Source organism: Python bivittatus, unplaced genomic scaffold (assembly GCF_059951505.1).
Source record: "Python bivittatus isolate LINGU-HERP-01145 unplaced genomic scaffold, Pbiv_v1 ctg000270_np1212, whole genome shotgun sequence".
NCBI classification, from domain to species: Eukaryota; Metazoa; Chordata; class Lepidosauria; order Squamata; family Pythonidae; genus Python; species Python bivittatus.
Genome location: NW_028277050.1, coordinates 1,003,391 through 1,027,990, shown reverse-complemented (window position 1 = coordinate 1,027,990; position 24,600 = coordinate 1,003,391). Strand labels below are relative to the sequence as shown.

The window sequence follows — 24,600 nt, the reverse complement described above, 5'->3', positions numbered from 1 at the left end:
TGATGAGCTTGGCGACATTAGAGAAGCTTCCAAAAACGTTGGCATCAGAGCACTGCAAGAGAGCACTCAACTGTTGGTTGCATTTCATCACATTTTAAATGTAAAACCTTTGGATTCTTGAACGGGGTGATGCCTGACAATGAAGGTCAACTAACACAGAGAATGAACTGGATCTCAATTCACCACAGATGTGTGACTAATAATGATCCTTCTGTTGTACCAATTAATTAAACAATCTTTTACAATTGGGATCCATGCTAGCTTCAGAAGCCACCTTTGTTAAATGCCAAATGTGCAGTGCAAGGTGAGGTCTACACTGTAGTTAGTCCCATGAACTTTTTCCAAGTAGGAAGATGTAAATCCAGAAAACTGTTTTGTTCTACAGGTCATCATTGCAGTGCTTGCCTTCTGGAATAGCATCCCCCAGAGATTTGTCTGGCTGTCACCCTGATGAAGTTCTGAAAGACCCTGAAAGCTTGGGCTATTCTCCCAGGCTGTGGGGTAGATAGCCGGTGAACCTCTGTAAGATTTTTTATTGCTATGTGGTCCCCCCCCCCCCACTGCGCACGCACCTTCTCTCTGGATGCGTATCATCTGTCTATTTTATTGTTCTGGGTATTTATAATGTAAATTGCACAGAGTCACTGGAGTCAGGCGTGCTTTACATCTATGTAAATAAATAAAGAAATAATAAGTTTTGAATCTGTACTATATAGAACCATAATATGACAAAAGGCTGAGAGAGGAACTACTTTAGGGAACTGCCTGTTACTCTTTTTATCTACGTTCTGTTAAATGAGTCAATATTACAGAAGAATTAGTCAATATTCTAGATGATGCACAACTGACCTCTCTCTGGTGGCAAAACTTCTTCATGCTTAAGCAAAATCTCATGTGATTCAGTAATCCTCAGTACAGATGGGGGGCGCTCAGAAAAAAAAATGTCAAGGAGAAAACTTACTGCTTTTCTCAAACGTACAATGCTGCATTATTATAGAACAATCAATTGCATGAATTTCCACCTGCACCTGAAAGTGTTTTTCCCAAACTAAAGATAGTTAATTATCCATGTGGATATTATATGCCGTAATAGGAATCTGCTTCAAGGGAAACATGGATGAAGTAAGAAAAAAAGTATTTTGTTGCTTTTATATTTAAAATATAGTGTAGAGAACTATGACTGGAGAAGCAGAGATACACAGTCCAAGGAGAATTAAAATGTATGTTCCTCACCTAACAAATGTATCTTTAACTCCCAGTGCTGAAGAGCAGCAGGTAAGATATTATTTTTAAAAGAGTTAGAGTTGATCTTATATAATATAACAAGGATACACGATGGGTGGATAGGATCTGGGGTTTTTTTCATCACAGATACTGTGAAGTGGTATGGATACTGGTCAGTAGGAGGCTGCAGCAAATTTTAAACCAGTTGAGTTGCATACATGTGGTGCGTGCAGACTCCTGCATTAAGTTTTGAGTTTGTTCTGTTTTGCTTTGGATACAAGGGGAGCCTAATCCTTCCCTTAAGACTAGTCTGAATCCCAAATAATTTTAGACATATAGGACTGCAAAAAAGGAAAGTACCATCAATGCTTTTGGACTGCCTCTGCTGCTCTGAATAAGTTTACATACTTCCTTAATAAGGGTTTAGAATTTGTCCTCAGAAAGTCCCGTTCACACCTTTCACAACAGAAACAGGCCTTTAAGGCAGCACTGGGTATCTGTGATACAGGATATTTGGATGAAGGGGGAAACTGCTGTGCAAAGGGCAGCTGCTTCCACTGATGATGCCAAGGATCATTTCAATGGAAGGAAAGCAGTTGATCCAAGAGTATCTTAAAGAGTATTTATGCAGCATGAACAACTGGTTTGGGTTACTTCATTCTTTCGATACTGCAGGGCTACAGGCTCTAAGCTGCACAGATATAGATGACCACTAGATAACAGCAAAGATACACAGAAACTTCTATTTCTTTGCTCCCATCTGGTGGCCCTTCAGATGTTTGCAGCCAGGCCCTAAATATTAAACAAAAAATAAGAGAGACTCAGTCTATTTTCAATCCCTCTCTTGATCTGGCTCTCTCTTGTCCCCTTCACCTCACCTCCAGGATCTTAGATCTGCTGACGCTCACCCCTGCTATCTCTCTCCCTCCCTGCATCACTTCTGCAAGACTTGTTCTAAAAATATTTCACTGTGCTCTGTTTCCTCAGGCAGAGAGTGCGTCCCTCTGGCACTTTGCTTGTTCCCTGTGAATCCCACAGAATAGCAGGGAGGGAGGGGAGAGTCACTGACGGGGGATCCCAGTGCTAATTCTAGCCTTGCAGAGAGAATAGCAAATTGGATGAACACAGGGTCAAACTACGCCAACAGGGATACAAACACATGCTTGGTCTTTGCTCTCACTGGTGCCAAGTGGTTGTCCTCCCACTGCTGTTTGGGAGGGGGGACAATCAAATCTGGGAATTACTCAGCTCAGGATTGGGGGATGATTTCAAGGAAACAGAGCCAAAGCTGTTAATGGCTCTTTGCTCTCACTTTGCCAAATAAGACTGTAGTGAGTTTAAGACAGTAAAGAGTGCTACCCCTTTTTTCTTGGGAGGGCGAGTGACAAAAGGGCTGAGGAAGAAAAGTGGTTTGTGTCTTTATCTGACTGCAAGAGGAGTTGGCTGAGCCCAGATTATTCCTTTGACAATAATTAGGTGAACCGTCTTTGCTCTCTTCTCTACCTGCAATTTTTGTGGGCGAGGTTTTCTGTGCATAGCTGCCCTGTCTCTTCCATGGAGACTTTCTTTGGGAGAGTGGATCTGTTTTTACATGAAATTCTCCTGCATGAGCCATGCACTACTCAGCTTTGGGTGTGTTGCTTCCATATGTTTAGATCAGTGTTTCTCAACCTTGGCAACTTCAAGATGTGTGGACTTCACCTCCCAGAATTCCCCATGCTGGCTGGGGAATCCTGGGAGTTGGAGTCCACACATCTTCAAATTGCCAAGGTTGAGAAACTCTGATTTAGATAGTTGTATGGATGACGCACTGTATTCCTGTTCCTTCAGGCTGTGTGTTCTCTTCAGTATTGGAGAGGATGATGATGATTGTTATTATTATTAGATTTATATCCAGCCTTTATTTTGTACAACTCAAAGTAGCATATATAATGTTCCTGCTTCCTATTTACCTCACAATAACAACCCTGTGAGCCGGGTTGGGCTGAGAGAGGGCCTGTCTCAAAGTCACCCAAGTTGGCTTTCATGGCTATGGGACGATTAGAACTCACAGTCTCTGGGTTTCCAGCCCAGCATTTTCACCACTGCACCAAACTTCCATTAAATAGGTTTGATAGACAAATGGCTTGTGGGTTGTTTAAAACAGCATGAATGCTCAAAAAGTTTTGAATTTCTTATGGGAACAGAATCAACTGCAATGTTTTAAGATGATAAAGAGCAGGGATTATTTTATCATCCACTTTTCTTTTTCGAAATCAAAATAGAGTTAGTAAGACAACCTGGAAATCTCCTGACCACATTCTAGAATAGTTCAGCTTCATTGTGAGTGTTGCCTTATTTATGTTGCTTTGTATGCCTGGGAATAGCTAACGCAATGGAAAGAGCTCAAGGTGAAAAAATCCAAAACTACTGGAGTATGAAATGTATCGTCATGTAACGGTAACACTGATAATTAATTCTCAGTGACTTACTCCTGTTAGAATGAATGGCGACTCTTAACTTGGCAGTTAATGCTCATGAATCTCAAAAGGAAAAGTCACTCAGTTATAATTCCATATGCATATCGCTCATACAGGTGTGTCAAACAAAACAGTGGAGACTAGGAATAGGAAACTAGGAATAAATAACTTCATCTGATTGCAAAAGGATTCTCTTTCTTCTTTTAAACGTAATATATGTTTAAAATGCACATGCATAAGGACAACTTTGCAGGATAGGCAAACTCCGTCTTCATCCTTAACAGTTGACAAATATTAGTGAGGGGGGCAATACCTTGCTTTTTTCTTCCAAAGCCAGCTCTAGACCGTAAGGAATAGTAATTTATTTATTTAAATTTATTGGCTGCCCAACTCCAGCAATAATAGATTTCTGATGCTCCTTCTCGCCTTGAAAAAAGACGAAAAGGAATCTGGTTCAGGAAATTGAACCAAGAAGGAAATGAGTGGTAAGCTTAGCTGAGGAGTAAGAACTGAGGAAAGGAACAACACTTTTCAATAACTCTCTCTAAGCCCAAGAAACTGTTACAGTGTGTAGGAGTAGCTGGTCAAAGACACAGATGCTCCAGAGGTAAAGGCAAGTGAGATATGAAATTTGCGGTGAGGATAGATGGGCTACCTGTCTGTAATAATCTGATATTAACAAGGCTGCAGTATGTTACAGACAGAAAGCAAAATCTATCAATTTCTTAGTTAAGTGATAAGCTTTTATTATGGGGTCTTATGTTAAGATAGAGTTGGTTTGGTGTAGTGGCTAAAGGCACAGGATAGAAACCAGGAGATCCTGAGTTCTAGTCCTGCCTTAGGCACAAAGCCAGCTGGTTGACTATGGGGCCAGTCACTCTTTCTCAGCCCTAGGAAGAAGGAAGCAGGGGCAAACCACTTCTGAAAAACCTTGCCAAGAAAACTGCAGGGACTAGTCCAGGCAGTTGCCAGGAGTCAAGACTGACTTGATGGCACACGTTTCATTTCATAGTGCTCCCAGTGGAATGGATTCAAGAGGTTCCAGCAGCATATCTGCTGTTCATTGGCTACTGAAGGCTGCTTCTTAGAACTACTACTTGATTGGTGAGAGGTTCCAGAAGCAACGTTGCAGACTTTGGTTTCTCTTTGAATAAGAGAGGACTGGAAACTTCTGGTGGACGCTGAACTCTCCTGGACACTTCAAGATAGCTATGAAGCAGGACAGTTCAACGTGATGCAGAGGACCCACTCTAACCCTTCAGAGAAGGGGGTCAGGCTGATTGTTATACTCTTGGTGCTTCCAGTGCATCTAGTTCCCTAATTACCCACAGTGGGCCTTATTCTTTCTGTTTTTCACAATGTTTTCACTGGCAGTTTGGGAGATTGCCATTCTTACCCTACTAACCACACCAGACTATAGAGAGGCCAGTCAAACTAAGACCACTGAAGCGCTTCCTCAGAGAGATCTGTGGTCTTAGAGAAGCTAGTGAGGACCTGTGATCTGAGTTTCTCCAAAGAGGAATTCCAGCTATAATTTCTTTTATGGTTTACACCACTACATAATTACTCATACAAGAGAAGAAGTAGGGTGAGACCCCAGCCTTGGCAAGGGGTCAATGGCTGTCTCTTGGTACAGAATTTGTTTTGTTTTCAGATTTAATTCACTATACCTATTGGTTCACAGTCTGGATGTTTAAACAAGGTGGTGCTTGAAAGCTATAGCAAACCAAGGCAGCATATTAAAAAGCAGAGACGTCACCTTGCCGACAAAGATCCGCATAGTCAAAGCTATGGTTTTTCCAGTAGTAATGTATGGCTGTGAGAGCTGGACCATAAAAAAGGCCGAGCGCCGAAGAATTGATGCCTTTGAACTGTGGTGCTGGAGAAGACTCTTAAGAGTCCCCTGGACTGCTAGGAGGTCAAACCAGTCAATCTTAAAGGAAATCAACCCTGACTGCTCATTGGAAGGACTGATAATGAAGCTCAAGCTCAGATACTTTGGTCACCTAATGCGAAGAGAGGACTCTTTGGAAAAGACCCTGATGCTGGGATAGATTGAAGGCAAAAGGAGAAGAGGACGGCAGAGGATGAGATGGTTAGATAGCATCACTGCAGCAATGAGCATGAAACTGAGCAAACTCAGGGAGGCAGCGAAGGACAGGAAGGCCTGGCGCGATAGGGTTCATGGGCTCAAGAAGAGTCAGACATGACTTAACAACAACAACAACAAAACAGCTCTGAAGGGTACTGAATGAAAAAGCCAATAAAGTCTTTTTCCCTCTCTTAACCAAGTGTCTCACTCTTTGCAGTCACAAATCTAAGAAAAACCAATTAAATAGCACCATAAGGGAATCTTAAATAATAACTTTGATAGTGCCTTGCCAAACACACATGCTCCCTTCTGAGAGAGTGCTCTAGGAAAGCGTTGATGAGGAAAGATCAATATTAAAAAAGTAAACAAAAGCCCTTGAAAGTAGTGGCTCTGTGATTAGCTTAATATAGCAGTAAATTCTCACAAACATCCTGAGTAGCTACAAGAGTAGAAATACAAGATTTTATACCTGCATATAAAATCCTTTCTGGGTGATGGTGGTGGGAATGAATGAAGACAATGCATGCACCTTGTTATTTACAATTCTGGAGTCCCCATGTAGCTAATTTAGCAAGATCATAAGCATCAGATCTTATCAAACCTTTCTGGTGGCTAATATAGAATTAAGAATTCCATGCTTTCCAAATTCATTGAACCCTCAAGCTCTCCAATTATAAGAGGTGGCCAATATGCTGATTCTAAGATAGGCCATGAGATGAACTTTTCAGTGGACAAAACTTGCCATTCAAACCTCTGTCTCTAATTGGCATTTGGAGCTTCCTGGGTGAAAAACAGAGGTTCCTCCATTAAAGCAGTACAGTTTCTGAACATAAACATAAAACTTAAAACATAAATTCCAGAACTATATAGAGGAATTATATGGTGCAGGTTGCTATAGATTTTAAAATGTTAATTTTAGCTGAGATATTCTAAGTGCAGCCCACCTATCCAAATGCATTGCAGTTGATCAAATCTGATAGCAATCTGTTTAAATTCAGCCTAGATCCAGGGATCCTCCATCTTTACACCTAGATGGGATTGTACTTCTCCGTTCAGGAGTGGTGTGCACTCTGGGGTTTGTCTTGGACTCACAACTCCTGCTCAAAGAGCAGGTGGTAGCAGTGGCCAAGCAGTCTTTCCACAGCTCCATTTGGTGCGCTAGTTGCATCCCTTCCTGGATCAGACAGCCCTCCAAACAGTCACTCATACCTTGTCACCTCGCAGCTCAACTATTGCAATGCACGATTCATGGGCCTGCCTTTGAAGACCACTCAAAGGCTGCAACTAGTTCAGAATGACAGGCTGGTTATCACCTATAAAGCCGCACATGGGCCAATTTACTTGGGGGACTGCCTATTTCCTATAGTTTGTACCTGGCTGATAACAGCCAATAGAGGGGGCACACTCCAGATCACCTCAATAAAACAGTGTCATCTTTCAGGACACAGGAAGTGTACCTTCTCTGCTGTGGTACCTGTCCTCTGGAATGAGGTCTCTCCTGAGATCAAGACAGCCCCCACCTCAATGGCCTTTGGTAAGGCCCTAAAGACCTGGCTGTTCTCCCAGGCCTTGGGATAGGTTGGGTGGAACCACCTCGTTAGAGGTGTTCATTATATTTTGTGTACGTTTTGATGGGAGTCGTTCAGATTGCCATTCTGTTAATTCCTATTTGTTATTTCCCTTATTTCATTTTGTTTTTATACTGTGAGCGGCCTGGAGTTGCTTTAGAGTCAGGCAGCACCAAAATCAATCAACTAAATAAAGAAATAAGCACACTGTCTAAAAGTTCTAAAAAGAAGTAGCATAATGAAGGAGAAAGGGAAGGGTGGTGTTGTACAAGCTCTTCCAATGAAACGTTTTACATATCAGCTATATCTATGTATATGAGTTGACTGGTATAGATCTAATATATACATTCCCCTCTAGTAAAAAGCAGTATGTATAAGCCCTTTTGTCTTTATCTATGTTTTTGGAAAACAATAAAAAAGGGAGATCTACTTTAAGAATCCTTAGGAAAAGAGAATTTGGAAAGAATAAATAAAAAACAGCATTGCCAATGTATTTTATCAAAGACCTTCTGCAGATCCAATGAAATAATTGCAGCAGATTCTAACGTGGTGCTGCAAAACCCTACAGGTATATTACTATTTTCAGATGATCAGCTCCTCAATTGTAGCAAACAAATTCCTACTGGGCAGGAAGGACAACACTTGCTGTTATCTTCTGGAGCAGGCTAAGAAAACTCCCAGATATTCTTTGACATCTACATTCATTAATGAAATCCATCTGGATCAGCTTTAGAAATTGCAGCAATGGAAGCGCTGTTTATCTCAGCAGGTGGCAGCACCTGGCTGACCTTCTCCTCTTTGGGGCCTGATGAAGACTTGGACAGGAGGCTACCAGAGAAAATCAGGCCTGTAGGCTAGACTGTGAAGTCAAACGCATCCCGGAAGAGCTGGCAAAAACTCTCTGCTGTCTTGCCAAGAAAACAGCACCAGGAGTCTACCTGGTGGGTGGGGGTGCCTTTACTTTTTCAAAGATTTGTTAATATAAGTCTGCAGAGTACCAAATTCAAGAAGCTTCTCATAAACCTGCCAAGTTCAGTCAAAATATCTCTATACGCTTCATCCCTTATATAAGGAAACCATCTGGCCCTGGTATTTTTCCATTGTTTGTCCTTGCATTTGATTTCTTCCTCCTGAATAGACTCTGAAAGCAGCTTCTCCTGTTGACTATTCAAAGATTCAGCTAGGAGAAGAAAGGATCTAATTCATTTCTCACAAAATCCTCATTCCCTTTTGTAACATTCTTCTCAGTAAATGTCCTCAGGCATTACAAATGTATTATGAACTCTCTAAACTATTGGAGCAAAACTCTTGGCTCACTGCTGCTTTAGTCTATATGCCAAAATGTTACCTGGGCATTCTCCCAGTTCCTAATACCTCTGCCACAGGCATAATAGAGCAAATCTACTTTAGCAGAAAGCAATTTATTCTATTAGCATCTTGCAGCTCCTTATAAAAACCTGTGTAGCCAATTGAGACCAAAAAAATTAATTTAATTTATGGTATAACATCCCTTCTTTTTTACTTAAGTGCTACATACAAAATGATTTATCATCGCTGTAGGCCTTACATACTTCCCACTCAGTAACACAACATGATGCTGAGCCTTTTTGCTTGTATTTATTTAATTAAACAGAATAGAAAAAAAGGAAATAAAAATTATATAACAGCATATCATGCATGTATATAGCATTCTACACAAGTGTTTCAATAAAGGTTTGCTTATTTTATTATAATCTTGTATATATTGTCTGTGTCTGTAAGCAACTTGTTTATAAGATGCAAGTAACATCAGGTCTTCAGTGTATTGATTAATTGGGGCCATAAATTTATTCTTCCAATGTTGAAGAACAAGTCTCTAAGCAATAAGAATTGTGTAGAGAATCCATTTCCATTGTTCAGTTGTCAATTTCCATGTATTAAATACATAATTCAAAAGAATATGAATGTCTGAAAATATTAAATCCTACCTCAAATTAATATATGTAATTATGTCTTCCCAAAACATTATAACTTTAGGACATTGCAAAATCATGTTTTAATGACACATTCTCCTCATTGCATTTCCATATTACTCATTTATTTTCTATACAGATACATTGGGGTCCAATAATTCTGAAAGATTATTTTTGTTGGATAAGCTGTAGTCTAAGATCTACTGATTTTTTAGATACAGATGTTGAAGACAGTTCCCATTGTTTAGACAAAATGGAAATCTCCAATTTCTTGTTCCATTTGGTCTTTATAATTTGAATGTCAAATTGATCTATTGACAAATGTTTACAAAGATTATATCTGGGATTTTAGCCTGACAAAAATGAGTAATTTCTTTAAATAATTTAGTGTCTTTGAATCTGAAAATGCTGCTGGTCCAAATTAAAATGTAACTATTTGTTACATTTGTAGAACATCTACAAATAGATGTTGTTAGATTTGTAGAACATCTATAAATAGATGTTTTAATTATAAATATTGCCAGATATTGCAGTTGTCTCTATATGGCAGTTACTTATATTCTGAAGAACTGTGAAAGAAATAAAATAAGCATATGCATGTTGACGTATGGAGGAAAGAAAATATGATCCCTATCAATTTATTCAGTAAGTACCACACATTTTTTAAACCAGTTTTTATATATAGGGTCTCCATACTAATCAAATTATATCTGCACCTTCTTAGATCAGTGTTTCTCAAAACATTAACAATTGTGGACCACTAAACAAACAATTTGAAAAATGCAGAGACCATCTAACTAAACAAACACCCCCATTTTTATGTTTTTGTCCTAAAGAGCATGAGAGTTCAATTTGGGAGTGAATAAGATAATTTTATGGTCATTTTCATAGGCCTTCTCCCTTTCCATTTTCAAACCATATTTTATATCACAAATATAAGCCAAAACAAAGTATTGAGTACTTGAATTGTTTTATTTACTCTGTGCCATAATAACAACAAATCTTAACATAAATGTGCTATCCAAGTATCTTTGAGTACTATGGAGTTAGGGGCAAGTAGATTTCTAGCACAAGGAGATCCCATGTTTAGATATTCTTTATCATGTTTCCTATTTTTTCTTTTCTTTTTGGGTTACTGGTGGTGGTGGGGGGATCACAATTGAAACCTATTCACTATTGTTAGTTTTCTAAATTTTGGTATTCACGATACTCTTTGTATTATCAGATGTACTGTACAGCTCCATGAACCAGTTTTCAGCCATTCCTCCATTCTCTTGGATCAATTGTTGGGGCACATGAGGAGGAAGAGACTGAGGAATGTAGACTTTTAGTGTTGAAGGAGAGGCAGGGGATGAGGTGGCAAGTGGGCTTTTGCAAATTGATGGTCAGCTTGTACAGAAACAGGGTTGAAGCAGGAAGTGATATCTTCTCAGCTGACTGTTGGCATTCATGAGGAGATTTGGCTGAGGAGAAAAGCAGGGAGGCTGTGGTGGACTATCTAGCGGTTCATGGACCACTCTTGGAAAATCTTAAATGAACAACTTCTATTTCAAACTCCACCCATAATCTTATTACAAACTTCACTTATTATCAAAAAGTCATGAGTTGTAAAGGCAGTAGGACTTTGACAGTCATGGCATACTGTGGGATTATTGATATTAGGGTCATCCATATTAACCAAAAGATTTTTTCTTTTTGTAAAAGACATAATCCTATTATTAAATAACTTCAATAGCTTGCCTTTAACATAAGCATCTTGATGTTGGAAAGTATTGATGGAATGCGAGGGGAATAGTTTAGATCAATTAATAAGGCCAGATGATGAATTTTCCCATTTAAGGAGCCATTTTGCCACTTAATAAAAGATATAGCTATAATTTGCAAGAAAGTGGAAGTTGCAATATTAGCACTAAAACATTTTTTCATGTCTAAATATGGTCTTTCAACTGTAAGGGCTTCAGAACTCCCTTCTGTTGTAAAGGACGTAACAGACTCTCTACAAAAAGTTAGGCCTACAATTATTATTTATAAGCAGTTCTTAGATTACACTAAACTATTCAATAGTATAGTGGAGGCTTAGAATAGGATATTGGTGTGTCTAGGACACCTATGTCAAAAAAAATAGCTACTTTGTATCCATGTCATATTTCTATAAATTTAAAATTATAAATAATTCAATGAAAATATTATTTCATTGAACATTGCATCTTTTCTGGAAGAATCTGACCAATGTTTAGAGACAGGGTTAGCAAAATGCCAATACTGAGTCACACTTTTGCTGTAGTGGCTTCCTTTTGGCTAGTAGTTATTTCCCATATAATATTGTTTTGGATGATTCACTGGTTTTTAGAGATGCTTATGTACTTTTAAACTATATAGCCATGGTGTGGAATAATGGGACAAAAGAAATGGACTTTGAGCAAGTTACAATGGCAAAAAAATCGATATTACCCCGTGTAGTGGAACAAGAACACAGAAGAAGGTTATTATATAAGAAGGGACAAATGGTGTTGTTGGAAAGGCTGCGTGGCATGTAGGTATTTTGTATGGTTTGCTGATTGCTTTTTAAAATGCCTAATTTTGCTAGAAGAATTGCAGCCTTTTCCAGTTCTTCCTTGCATCTGCATAAAGACATTCCTAAGGATCTGATATACGGTGATACTGAAAGACATCTAAAGATAAGGGCGGCGTGGAAACCTGTGAGCTCTGTATTCCACTTGCAGCTGGATTTTTCTTTGAATTTCATCCTGGGCTGAGTTCTACAGGTGCGCACCATAGAAAAACGCTGGCTGAGTTGATTCATTGCTATTCGGGGCTCTCAGCAACTGAAGGGACATCTGGTTGGCCCTTTCTTTCTTTCTTTTCCTCGATGTTTAGTTATCTTTTAATAAAATCTCTGATGGTCTGATGTTTTACATAATTTGTGCTGCTAACAATAAATCCTAGCAAGTGCACCTCATGTTCAGCATGTACACTGCGGGATCAAATCCTGAAGCTTGTTTCATTATTGCTGGTGGTATACAAGAAGGAAAAGAAATTTGTTTTCCACCAGTTGTATAATGCTATGAAGGATTTACTGTATTTGAACCAGCACTCTATCCCAGGGAATCTAGATGAGAATTTAGAAATTTAGTCTGCTTGACCCCATTGGGTTTGTATAGAAAAGGAATGAGTAAATCATTGTGTTTTGAACAACATAGCTATTACAAGGAAACTGACAGCTGGACAACAAAAAAGGATTCTCTGTGCTGTTCTTATTGCTAAGAAATTAATCCTTCGACACTGGAAAGTTAAATTTATGACTCCAATTACTCAATGGATTGAAGACCTGAAGTTACTTGTAACTTATGAATGAGTTGCTTACAGATGTAGGTCATATATGGATGTGTACAATGAAATACGGTCACCCGTTACTGAAAGTATTGGGTGAAACTATATATACATATATGCATGTATGAAAAGCCTTTATACAATTTCTGTTTTTGTTGAACTTCTGCTTTTTCTCTGTTATGTTTTATGCAATAAAAGGCAAAAAAAAAAGTTTGCTAATACTACTCTGTCTGTTTATGGTTCTGTTTATTTTTTCTTCTTTTAAAACTAAGCATAGATTGACTTTTTATTTTTATTTTTTTGGTGCTTTCAAGTCAGTCTTGACTTGACTCCTAGCAATTGCCTGGACTGGTCCCTGCAGTTTTCTCTACAAGGTTTTTCAGAAGTGGTTTGCCCTTGCCTGCTTCCTCAGGCTGAGAGAGGGTGACTGGCCCAAGGTCACCCCGCTGGCTTTGTGCCTAAGGCTAGACTAGAACTCACCGTCTCCCGGATTCTAGCCTGATCCCTTAACCACTATACCAAACTAGATTTATTTAAATGTACACAAATTAATTATACAATGTACTATTATGATATATGTAAGACAAATTGATATAGTATAAGACAAATTTAATTTCCATTATTAGAAAATTTAAAAAACTAGATTACTATTCATGTAAATTCTTCTTTTTTTCTTCTTGCAAACATTAAAGCAAAGAATTAAACAGACTGCACACTGGTTTGGCTAGAACTATATGGAACCATATGGAAAAACGGGGGTTTCTCCCAGAGGACAAGGTTATTCACTGCGAATGTGGCGCTATTCAAACAATTATCCATCTTTTACAGTGTCCCTTGGGTCTGACATGCATACAGAATGACTTGCTGGTCGGAAATACTTTTGCCATCAATGTGGCCTGGCACTGGGCAAGAGTTATATAAATCTATATTTTTATTAAAGTTTTCAATTTTTAAAAAATTTAGATTAATAATTTTCCCTTTTCTAGTTCCTGCATTTCTGACACGGGACAAGATGAGAAAGTAAAGAACTAAATATGATGAACACAAACATCAAACCATGACAATTCCATGTACCTACAGGAGGATGCTAAACTTCTATGGGGCTACGTACAAAGCGGAGAATCTATGGAGATCCAGTAGGGCCCTGATTACAGATAAAAATGAACTGCACAAGCACAGAAAGGTGTTTGTGGGGTGGGGTGGGGTGGGGTGGGGTGGGGGGAGGTACTGCTGTAGTTCTGGATGCTAGGAAATCAGCAGCAATATTATAGATTTCTAATAGAAACAAACTGATTTTCTTCTAGAAGGAAAACGATATAGGTAAAAATAAAGATGAGAACTAGCTTGGTGTAGTGGTTAAGGCAACAGCCCTGATAATAGGTGATCCTTCAATCAAGTACAATGGTGCTTAGCTTGTTGAGATCAGCCTAGGTTGACTAGCTGTGGTAGACAATGGAAGTATGCATAAATATTGGGTTAGCTCTGGAATAGCTTAGAGGTCAATAGATGGAGCATTCTGGTGTCAAACAATTTCCTTGCATTTGGGGAACTAGTGCATGGCATGTGTACATGTGGAAGAGACAGTCAACTTTTTTTTCACATCACAAACTTTGATATTAAATACATGTAGGATACATTGGGAAGTTCTAATATCCCTTGGATCCAAATCTGGTGCCAGCAAGGAATGGGCACCGTTTTTTAAATTGTACTGCCCGAGTAAAGCTACCCTGGAGAAAGAAATGGTGCTAAAAACTAGGTGCAAAGTAACACACAGATGTTGTATTAAAACACTTGTAATTGTTGCTTATGGAAGAAGTCAGTTGGAAATTGGGTGAATGGTGCAGCTGGTGCCTAGCTCCATATTACATACCTTAGAAAGGTAACAGTAGCCAGTTTAACTGGCACTTGGTAAAAGAACCTGAATGATGGACAGGATGAGTTCTATTTTTTCTAAATAACCCCAAATTCCATTAGAGCTTCTAGGCAGGCACAAAAATATGCAAGAACTTGGCTCCAGAATTATTTCTGAACTGAATCCAATCCACAATGTTTTCATAGAAAAGTGCACTCCTGATCACTTTTTCACTTTACAGGTAGTCCTTGTTTAGTGACCACAGTTGGAATTGGCAACTCAGTTGTTAAGCAAAACAGTTGCTAAGTGAAACTCTAACTGTGCTTATGATCTTATTTCAGCTTTCCTTTGCTTTACACACCTGCAAAGCTAATAGATGTGAGGATTGGTCATAATGTTACTTTTTCATCACGGTTTTAACTGCAAATGGTCACTAAATGAGGCAGTCACTAAATGAGGACTGTGTATCATGAAATCATTTTCATTTCATCAATTGGGGAGACTCATTCTATTATTGTTCCTGTTAAATACATGAAGTCAGAAACGACCATCTACTAGAGACCTATGGTACTTCCAAACCTACCTTCTGCCCAACTCTGATCTTAAGAATGGTATTTATGTCATCATCACTTATCAATTATCAGTTATGATAAAACAGATTTTTTAAAATGAAAGCCGGAAATGAAAATAGGGTGTTAAAGTCATTGGAAACCCCCACTCCCACTGGATTGGGACTTTGGGGGTGTCTGGTCCACCCACTCTTCCTTCCAAGCTATAAGAAGGAAATATTCAAGGGGAACACAGGCTTGGGTGCTTGATCACTTGTTCGCTATTGTTCATTCAGGCTTGCTTTGGCTCTCCAAGACCTCAGGTTTTGCTCTGCCAGTGAGAATCTTTTATCAAGTGTTAAACTAAGGCTTCTAAAGTCAAAACATATCCCTTATTAATGAGCTATATCTCTCTCTGCAGGAACAGTCTCCCTATCATTCATTCATTCATTCATTCATTCATTCATTCACTCACTCATTCATTCATTCATTCATTCATTCATTCACTCATTCATTATATTATACATTTCCTTTTCAAGACAACACCACCCATCCAAGCCACCTCATATAAAATAAATAAAACATATTATTCCAGACAGGACTTCTGGTAGGCTTAAGATTATTTGGGTTCCTATCAGTGAACCAGTGCTCTGGTTGGCTTCACACAAGTAAACAAGTAAATTGGGCTTGTGATTCAGTGTGTTGTGAGTGAGACAATCAAATCCAGTCATAGGGGCATTTGGGGAGGATCCAAAAAGTCAAGGTGGTGGTCATGACTATGTGATCACAGCCCCACCCATTTTTATGTGCTTGGAGTTTCAATCATGTGGTTGACATCTTGATTTTTTGATATGCTTACCTGCCTGTCCCCCGCCCAACACCTTTGTCAAGCCACACAATAGTTTCTTTGGATATAGTATGTGATATAAATGCAGGACTTGTGTTTTGCTAAGAGTTTAAAAATCAACATACCATGTGAACCTAGATTTTATATATTTGTAGCTTTGCAGCATTTGGATATCCTGGGAACAAACCCTGTTCATTTTTCTCTAGAGAATCTGAGTTTAACATTAATTGCCACCTAGATGACGGGCCCATCCTTGGGTAAGAAATATAACAAGAGGACAAAGTTCAACCATTATCAAGTTTACATCCACTCCCATATCTGCTCTTTACGTAAATTACAGCTGTGGATGTGACACAGATATCAAGATTAATAACCTTCATGACAGAAGACTGGTTTAAGATATCTGATTTGTCAGGATACTCACACTTGATCTGAGATGAAGGACTGTGCCTTTTTTTTTTGGCTAATTGTTGCTATATTCTTGCTTTGCTGTTTTTTTCTTCTCAGATTGCATTTTTTCCTCCTACCACAGCCATATATTAAACTAGAATTTATCTACACAAGTTCCAGGGCTGGCACAGACTCTCACCAATTTGAGAGGGCCTTTGGTTCCTCTATTATCAGGTCTCTTTTTGGCCCTTTTTGATGTCAGATTTTTTCTCACATCAGAAAGAGCGAGCTGTTGAGGCTGGTCAGAAGTTGGAGGCTGCCAGAGAACATAAGACAGCAGCCTAACAGAAAAGGCACTACTCCGTGGGTGTCACATTCTTTTTAAATGGCCTATATTTCTTTCACTATTAACAATATCATACTTGTAATGGAAATGAAACACTGTGCCAGGGAAAAACACAATAGCCCAAGAGAGACATTACTTTGAAGCAAAGTCTTCTGTTGCTTTCTTGTCTTTTTTATAATGCTCCATTTATCCAAACCTTTAATTGATGACTGGAGGTGGGGGTCAGGTGGGGACAATGGATCTGTTCTCCTCATGACCAAGTTATGGTGCTGTCCATCAGTTCTTGAGGTGGCAGAAAACTATAAAGGGATAAAATCAGCTGTCCCCATTGGCAATCCTATTGTGCCACAGGCATGATCCTTATTGTGCCACAGACACAATACTGGTCAATGGTGCTGTCCTTATTTATGATGTACAGGGACAGGTAGTCCTCACTTAACAACCTTTTGTCTAATGACTGTTTGAAATTACAACAATGCTGAACAGAGGGACTTACAACTGGTCCTTGCACTTACAACTGTTGCAACACCCCCATGGTCATGTGGTCGTGATCCAGGCACTTGGCAACCAGTTCACACTTATAACGATTGCAGTGTCCTGGGGTCACATGATCACCATTTGCGACCTTCCCAGCTGGCTTCTGGCAAAAAAAATCAATGGGGAACCGTGTAATTTGCTTAATGACCGTGTGATTTGCTTAATGGCCACGGTGTTTCAATGACCACTGCAAAAAAGGTCATAAAATTGGGTGCGACTTGCTTAACAACTGCCCTGCTTAACAACAAATTTTCCAGTCCAGGACTACCTGTACATTAAGGACTGCTCATTTTTCCTGGCTTTGCTTCCCTCCCTTCCCATTAAATGCTACCAGCTGATGGGAAAATACTCACAAATCACTCTCCTTAATTTGGGATGGTGCTGGAGGTGGGGGAACAGGGACCATTTCAAAGACTATAAGAGGGACTTTAGTTCAAAGACTATAAGATTGGTGGATTTATCATCTGTCAAAACATCCTCTCTTTTTGCAAGAGTGTTTTGTGGGTGTGCTCAAAGGCTGATAGAGCACTATTCCAGAAGAACTCTAAACCTTTTTAGTTTTAAAACTTTTTTTTAGTTTTTATGTATAGGGCTTGTTTCTGTAGTTTGACTTTTTAATTAATTAATTAATTTTAATTAATGAATGGGGGTATTTATTTTTTAACTGCTTGTGGCTTTTACTTTTATTGTGAACTGCTCAGAGTCACCCACTGGGGGAGATGGGCGGCATACAAATGTAATAAATAAATAAATAAATAAATAAATAAATAAATAAACAAACAAACCTGTGTTCACCAATTGCCTGAACAACAGTTGTGAGGCATGAGTATGTAAACGTGGCCCTGGGAATGGGGAAGGGATGAACAAACTATTAAAGGAGAAGGAGAGTCAAAAAAAGATTACTCAGTCCTGGGAAAGAAGAAAGCATGAGAATAACTCTGAACTGATTCTGTTTGTTATAAGTCATAGTAGAGAGAAACCCTGAAAAGCTTTCAAGACACCCGCTACAACAATGAAGAGCAATCCTTAAACCCCTGCAGCTCCTGTTTCCTGACTTTGCCTACCTTGGAGGGCTGGCACATGGAGAGAGTTGCCCCATGAAGCAGAAGACAGAAGGCAACTTCTTTTCCAACTTCTTTCCCATGCGGTCCTTCCCCCTGCTCCCTGCTACTCAGTGACTGCTTAGGCCAATCCTGGTCTCCAAGCCAGGGGAAGTACAAGGAATAAGGCTAGTTTTGAAAGAATTGGATTCTTCCACGGCCAAATCCAGACTGGTCCTGGAAATCAGTGCTCAGGGACTAGAGGGAAGAGGGCATGCCTGCATCACTCTAATGTGGCCAATAGATGGAAGGTCCATCCTACTCTCTATGGCTCACTTGACTGCACCACTAACAGACTGCTCAATGAAATGCTTCAGGTTATATCCACAGAAAAAGCTGTGATAGGATAAGACAGGAAATACAATACTTTAACACTCGTACAGCTAAGGATGACTCATGGATGGGCTTGTGATCAGTTGAAAGCAAGGTAATGAGGACCCAGAAGGAAGAAATGGTTACCATGCTGTGTTTGTACTACAGTTAGATGCTAGTGAGGAAATGTTCTTGGTCTGTTACTGATGCAGGTTTGTTGCTGTGAATTCTGTCACCAAAAAAAAAAAAAAAAAAAGCTAGGGAACACTCATTGGAGAAATAAATTACACAGAGAGAGGCCTATATTATTTAAGGCCAAACAATTTAGGCAAACCTAAAGGCAAAGAGATATGTTTAGGCAAAGGTCACTGGAATGACCTGTTGAGAAGATAACGCCTGTGCATTACTTTGATGCAGCATTCTTGGGAAAAATGGTCTTGATCAACAGCTGATTTTTAGAAGTACTGAATCCTTACAATTTCTTCTTTTTCGTTGGCTACATGAGTTCAGGAGACAAACTAAACAAGGAAAGAGTAGCTGCAGCTAAGGGTGTTGGTTTCAAGCCTACCTAACCTCAAATTGTCAGCTAATTTCTCCTTTTTATTGTGGATGATCCAAAAGAAAGAAAGAAAGAAAGAGAGGGAGGGAGGGAGGCTTTCAACAGCATGAGCAGAGTGGTGATACATGTAAGGATTATCTTCAAGCTCAAACTAAAAAAATGCCAAGTGTAATTAAATTTATACAAATTATAGAAATCGGCACTTAAGGTAAAAGTTTGACTCAAGGAAAGAAATTTGAACAAAGAAAAGAGCAAAATGTCAAGCAAAGCTTCTTTGCATCCTCTGAGATGATAATTCACTCCACGCAACCATTACATTCTGAGCTGCTGGAAATAGTTTAAAAATTACCCATTCTTTTAAAAAATGGCAAGTTCAGGAGCCCATATTTCAAAGGAATGAGAAAGAAGAGGAAGAATTTGCCTTCTGTTGACTCTCTTGGTAGCCCAAGAGGAAGTAGTTTCTTTTTCTATATATCTATAACCCAGATTTGTACAATTCAGTGTTTTTCTAGTGGACTGTGTTGTAATTAGCACACATTTCACCCAACTGACTTTAGAAGTAGAGCATAAGGAATAAAGCTGGCAAGCACAGGATTCCCTCTTTGTTCTGCTTAGGTTTTACCAGACTGGAAGGTTGCCAATCAGGTTAAAGATGCAGACTTTTTTGGGAGCATGTCGCTTTTTAAAAAAAAAAAAATTATTGGTAAGTATAACAACCAGAGGATATAATGAAGTACAACCCAAAATATAACAGTGCTAATAAAATCAGAAAAGAATATACAGAGTAGTGAATAAATGAATGACATTTGTAGAAACTAAATATATATTCATAAAATGTTAATATAGAATTAGCTGAATCCTTCAACATTAAACATAGCCATATAAACCATCTATTGCTCCATTTTCTCAGTTTTGGTACAAAATGTTATTTTGATACAATTATATTTATATAATAAGATTCTTAAAATTCTATTACTGAGGCACTGTAGAGTATTGAATATGGATAAGAGGGAAAAAATGGATATTCTATCAATATTAAGTAGAGTTTCAGGTATTAATGTTACAAGCGTTATAATTATTTGACTTTTCTTCAGAGTTAAATATAACATTGGAAATGAAACGAGCATGCCACTTTTTCAATACACTTTTATCTTTAGGATCTTACATAGGTGCTTTTGATGGGCTTAGTTCTACTCACGCATGTGTGCTTCTGCGAAATGCTAATCCTAAGGAATGAAGTGGAAGATTGAAATCATGTCAGAATTTTCCCTATGGAAAATAGCCTTTTTTTTTTTTTTTTGCTTATTCATACCTCCCAATAAGTAAATCCAGCCAGAAAGTTAATATTCCTGCAACAAAGGACATTAATAAATAATACACATCACATAAAATGAGAAAGGATTATTCAAACACATCCATGTCTGATCAAGTAGGCTGTCCTCAAATGAGGTTTTTAGACACTGGAATATAAAATTAAACATAGGGCTTTAAATTTTAAATTAAATATTAAAGATACAACCACTTTCCATCACACTTCCCATACTTACCTATTCCCCCAGCAGAGGGCTTTCTATCACAGAAGACATGATCTATTTCAAAAGAGTTGAAATATGTTAAATTACTTTCATGTTAGCTACTGTGCCTTCTTGCAAAAACTAGAAGTTTTAACAGACTCTGTAGTGTTCATTGTCTAGAATGTTTGCAGACAAATGGGTTTACATTTCAACATTTAATATTTGGGGTATTTCCACATGGGATCTTTGCAGCAGTTTAAAATTTGTTAGCTGTACCCAGGAGCTGAGTTTGAAAATTAATATATCAATGGCCAGTATAATTGTGTTTGACAAGGAAAATGGAATGAACAAAGCAGGTTATATACAAAAGGTTGAAAACTAGATCAAGCAGATGAATTTGGGTACCTTGTTTTACTAAAAATGGGAAAATGTATGGTCAAATGTTGGGGACGCGGTGGCGCAGCGGCTTAATGACGCTGAAAGTTGCCGGCCAGAAATGGTCGACGCTTCAGCGGTTCGAGTCCAGCCTTCGCGTTAACAGGGTGAGCTCCTGTTTCCTCCCCAGTTCCTGTCAACCCAACAGTTTGAAAACTCACGTGCGTAGATAAATGGGGACTCTCACTCCGGTGGGAGGAAAAATGCTGGCGGCGCCTTGCAAAAGGAGTCGGGAGCAGTTGCCAGTAAGCGCAAAACCGCGCTCGCCCGAAAAGGGCGCGAAGCAACGGAAACCCCGCCTCCTGTGCTCGCCAGCTGGGCTCTGCTCTAGGAAGGAGGCTCTGGCAAACCACTTCCGAAACACCTTGCCTTGAAAACTGCAAAGGACTCATCCAAAAGCAGTCACTGCAGGGTCAGTAATGACTGAGCGCAGATTAAAAAATAAAAAATAAAAAAAAATGGTCAAATGTTAAAGTATGCTGGCAAAAGGTAGTAGATAATATGTGTTGTGAAGAGTGAAAGTTTGTCAAAATAAGACAAAATACGGAGAAACAGTGTGGCATAATGGTTCAAATGGCCAGGGAAAAAATAACAATCCACTGAAAGAAGAATCAAAGCAAAGTTTTTTTCATTAAAATACCCTAAAACAGTGATCATTGGGCTGCCAGCCAACCAGTTCAAGAGCCTTGAGAACAGATAGGCAAAGGATTACATAGGAGATTATGTAATTAAATTAAAGCCATAAAATAAGGAAAAGCTTCTGCAGATATAGAATTGGGGCTTTTCCTGCCTATGAAATGTAAGTTACTTAATTCATGATTGTTGATCCACCTTTTTTAAGTAACTTACATTACACAGGCAGGAAAAGGCCCAACTCTGTATCTGCAAAAGCCTTTCCTTGTTTTACGGCTTCAATTTCTTTGACTTACTATTTGATCCTCTACTTCTGAGCTCTGGATAATGTTGCTTCCACTGAAAAGGAATAGAATGATAGGTGTAGGAGGTATGAGATAAGACTTGAATAGATTCCAAGGTGAGGGTCTAAAACTGCCTTTTTCAACCTGGTGACCTCTAGAAAGATGTTGGATTTGGGTTCCCATAACAGCTTCAGGATTATGGGAAGTGAATTCCAACACATTTGGAGACCACCAGGCTGGGGAAGGCAATCTGTAGCAAATATGTCACAAATGGTTGAGGCAGGTAGGCAGAGGCTTATGTCATACCTACCTGTGGCCTGTGGATCTAGGTATGGCAAAGATTCAATCCCTTCCACCTGCCCTGCCCTTCACCAGGATGCTGCTACGCTCTGGAAGTTGTAGCCACAATTCATCTGGATCTGGAAGTCCCACAGGATCTTAGCCCAGTTATTCTCCATGACCTTCTCCTATCTGGACTTGGGAGGGTCTAGCCCATACACTGTGCAGATGTTCCTGTACACAATGCCAGCTACTTGGTTGTGCCATTCAGTATATGCTGTTCCTACCTTCATTTTACACCCTGACACCACATGTTGGACTGTCTCTGAGGCCTCTCTGCACAGTCTGCACCTTGGGTCCTGTCTAGTGTGGTAGACCCCTGCTTCTATGGATCTGGTGCTTAGTGCCTGTTCTTGTGCTGCTATGATCAGTGCCTCAGTGTTGTCTTTTAGTCCAGTCCTTTCCAGCCACTGGTAGGATTTCCCAGTGTCAGCCACCTCAGCTATCTGCCAATGGTACATCCCACGTAGGGTCTTGTCTTGCCATGGCACTTCCCCTGTTTGAACTTCCTCCCGTGTCTGTCGCTGCCTCAGGCATTCTCTCAGCAGCTCATCTTGGGGTACCATCTTACTGATGTACTCTGGATGCTCTGGGTTTCGTCCAAGACAGTGGCTATATATATATGAGTGTGACCTGCTGTTGAAAGTGCTTTTTAAACTGCTTATCTAATTTAATTTAAATGTATATGCTTAGCCATACTGCTACAATGATTGCCTGCTGAGCAGAGAGAAAAACACAAACTCTGAGGAGGAAGCAAATGGCGGGGGGGGGGGGCGATTAAGCTCTCCACACTGAGATCATACCTTTTGCTGTTAAAAAGGACCCCTCTCCCTTCTGTCGGATTTAAAACAAAACAAAACAGTTCTGCTGACATCCCATCAAGCTTGGCCTTCATCTTCGGAGGCCGTCTTGCTGGAAATGGTTGGCTACCACCGGCTCAGAAATATCTCTGCTGCTTCCCACGAGAGGCGCAACAGCGACGTGACCTGAAGTGAGAAATGAGGGAAGCAGAGAAGAGAAAGCCCGCCAAGCCTAATAAATCCATCACCGACAAGGCCAGAGCAATGTACTGCTCTTGTCAAAAAAACGGCATGGGCTGCTGATAAGGGGCTGACATTACAGTCCGTGTGACGCTGCAGGAGACTACCCCTCCTTCGGTTCTGGGGGTGGTTAGGACCTGAGGGGCAAGGCAAGGCAGGCATGCAGGGAGCTCTGATGCCAGATTGATTGCTGGCGCAGGAGGCAGTTTCTCAGCAAAGCTCATAAAACTGAAGCTGCTGGAGATTAAGTAGCTTGAATGCTCTGGCTGCAGCAGCAATGGTGGGGATAGGGAGGGGGGAGCTGGGGAGGTCAACAGAAGCCTCTGGTGGGTGCCAGGACTGGACCGTTGCATTCCTTGGAGATACACAGGAACGCCTGGTTATGGATCCTGAACTGAAATATATCCATTCTGCACTTAAGCTTCACATTTCAGGGAAAGCTCCATGTTTTGTACTAGTTGCAGTACGGACTGCTGTTCTTCCTTCTCTTCCTCTGTTTCTTCACTTGAAGAAAAGCTTGAAAGTACATTCACCGCTGGGTGACATCTCCGATGACTGGCCTGGAGGGAGGAGTGGAATGGAATTCAGCAGCCTTGAGGTTTACTTCGTTCAAGCCAATATTACAGCAATGTCTGTATATAAAAATAAAAGATATCTAGTAGAAAGCAAGCTTGATGATAATCTATATTCTTCTCCTCTTCCCAGTTAAAACATTGTTATAGACAGGGTTGTCCCTTGGTCATATTACTGCAAGACAGAAACAGGGATTCTGGGTGGTTTGTGGTCTGAGATGAACTCTCACCAGGTAAGCTACCTGGAACAGTATAAATTGGCTTGGCCCTCACAGTTCTCTTCCTGTTGGTGTACCTGATTAGCTCTTCTGAGGGTCAAACTCAGAAATCAAATGTCTGGACTAGTATAAATTAATCATATTGGAAGTTTGGCCTTTGACCTCAGGTTCTTGAGGTTCCAAACTCTGATCCTCCCACTTTGCTTTGCTTGTCTTTGGTTTTATAAGCCATGTCTTTGGTTCTGCAACTGAATGGTGTTGCCAGCTGACTGGGCTGAAATCAGTTTCACCTCAGCCAGTGGGACTTTTCAAAACCCTTTTGTCAGTAGTATCTATGAAGTTGCTTTGACACAAAGAAGGTGAGTTGTGTCCCTCTAGGCAAAATTCTCCAGAGTAAAAAAATAAATTGGAACCTTCTTCAAAAGGAGAACATACAAAATGATTTTACA

The 24,600-nt window shown here is 39.7% G+C and overlaps 1 long non-coding RNA gene across 1 annotated transcript in view; it reads right to left on the bottom strand.

Annotated features, from left to right (window-relative positions):
• Nucleotides 1–23,699, bottom strand: part of LOC148216222 (uncharacterized) — a 35,977-nt gene extending 12,278 nt beyond the window's left edge. Inside the window, exons 1-3 of the long non-coding RNA XR_015795783.1 lie at nt 23,125–23,699; nt 21,995–22,037; nt 20,664–20,705 (exon numbers count right to left, since the gene is read on the bottom strand). This is a non-coding gene — a long non-coding RNA (uncharacterized LOC148216222). The remainder of the gene's footprint in view (nt 1–20,663; nt 20,706–21,994; nt 22,038–23,124) is intronic.
• Between the last annotated feature and the right edge of the window lie 901 nt (nt 23,700–24,600).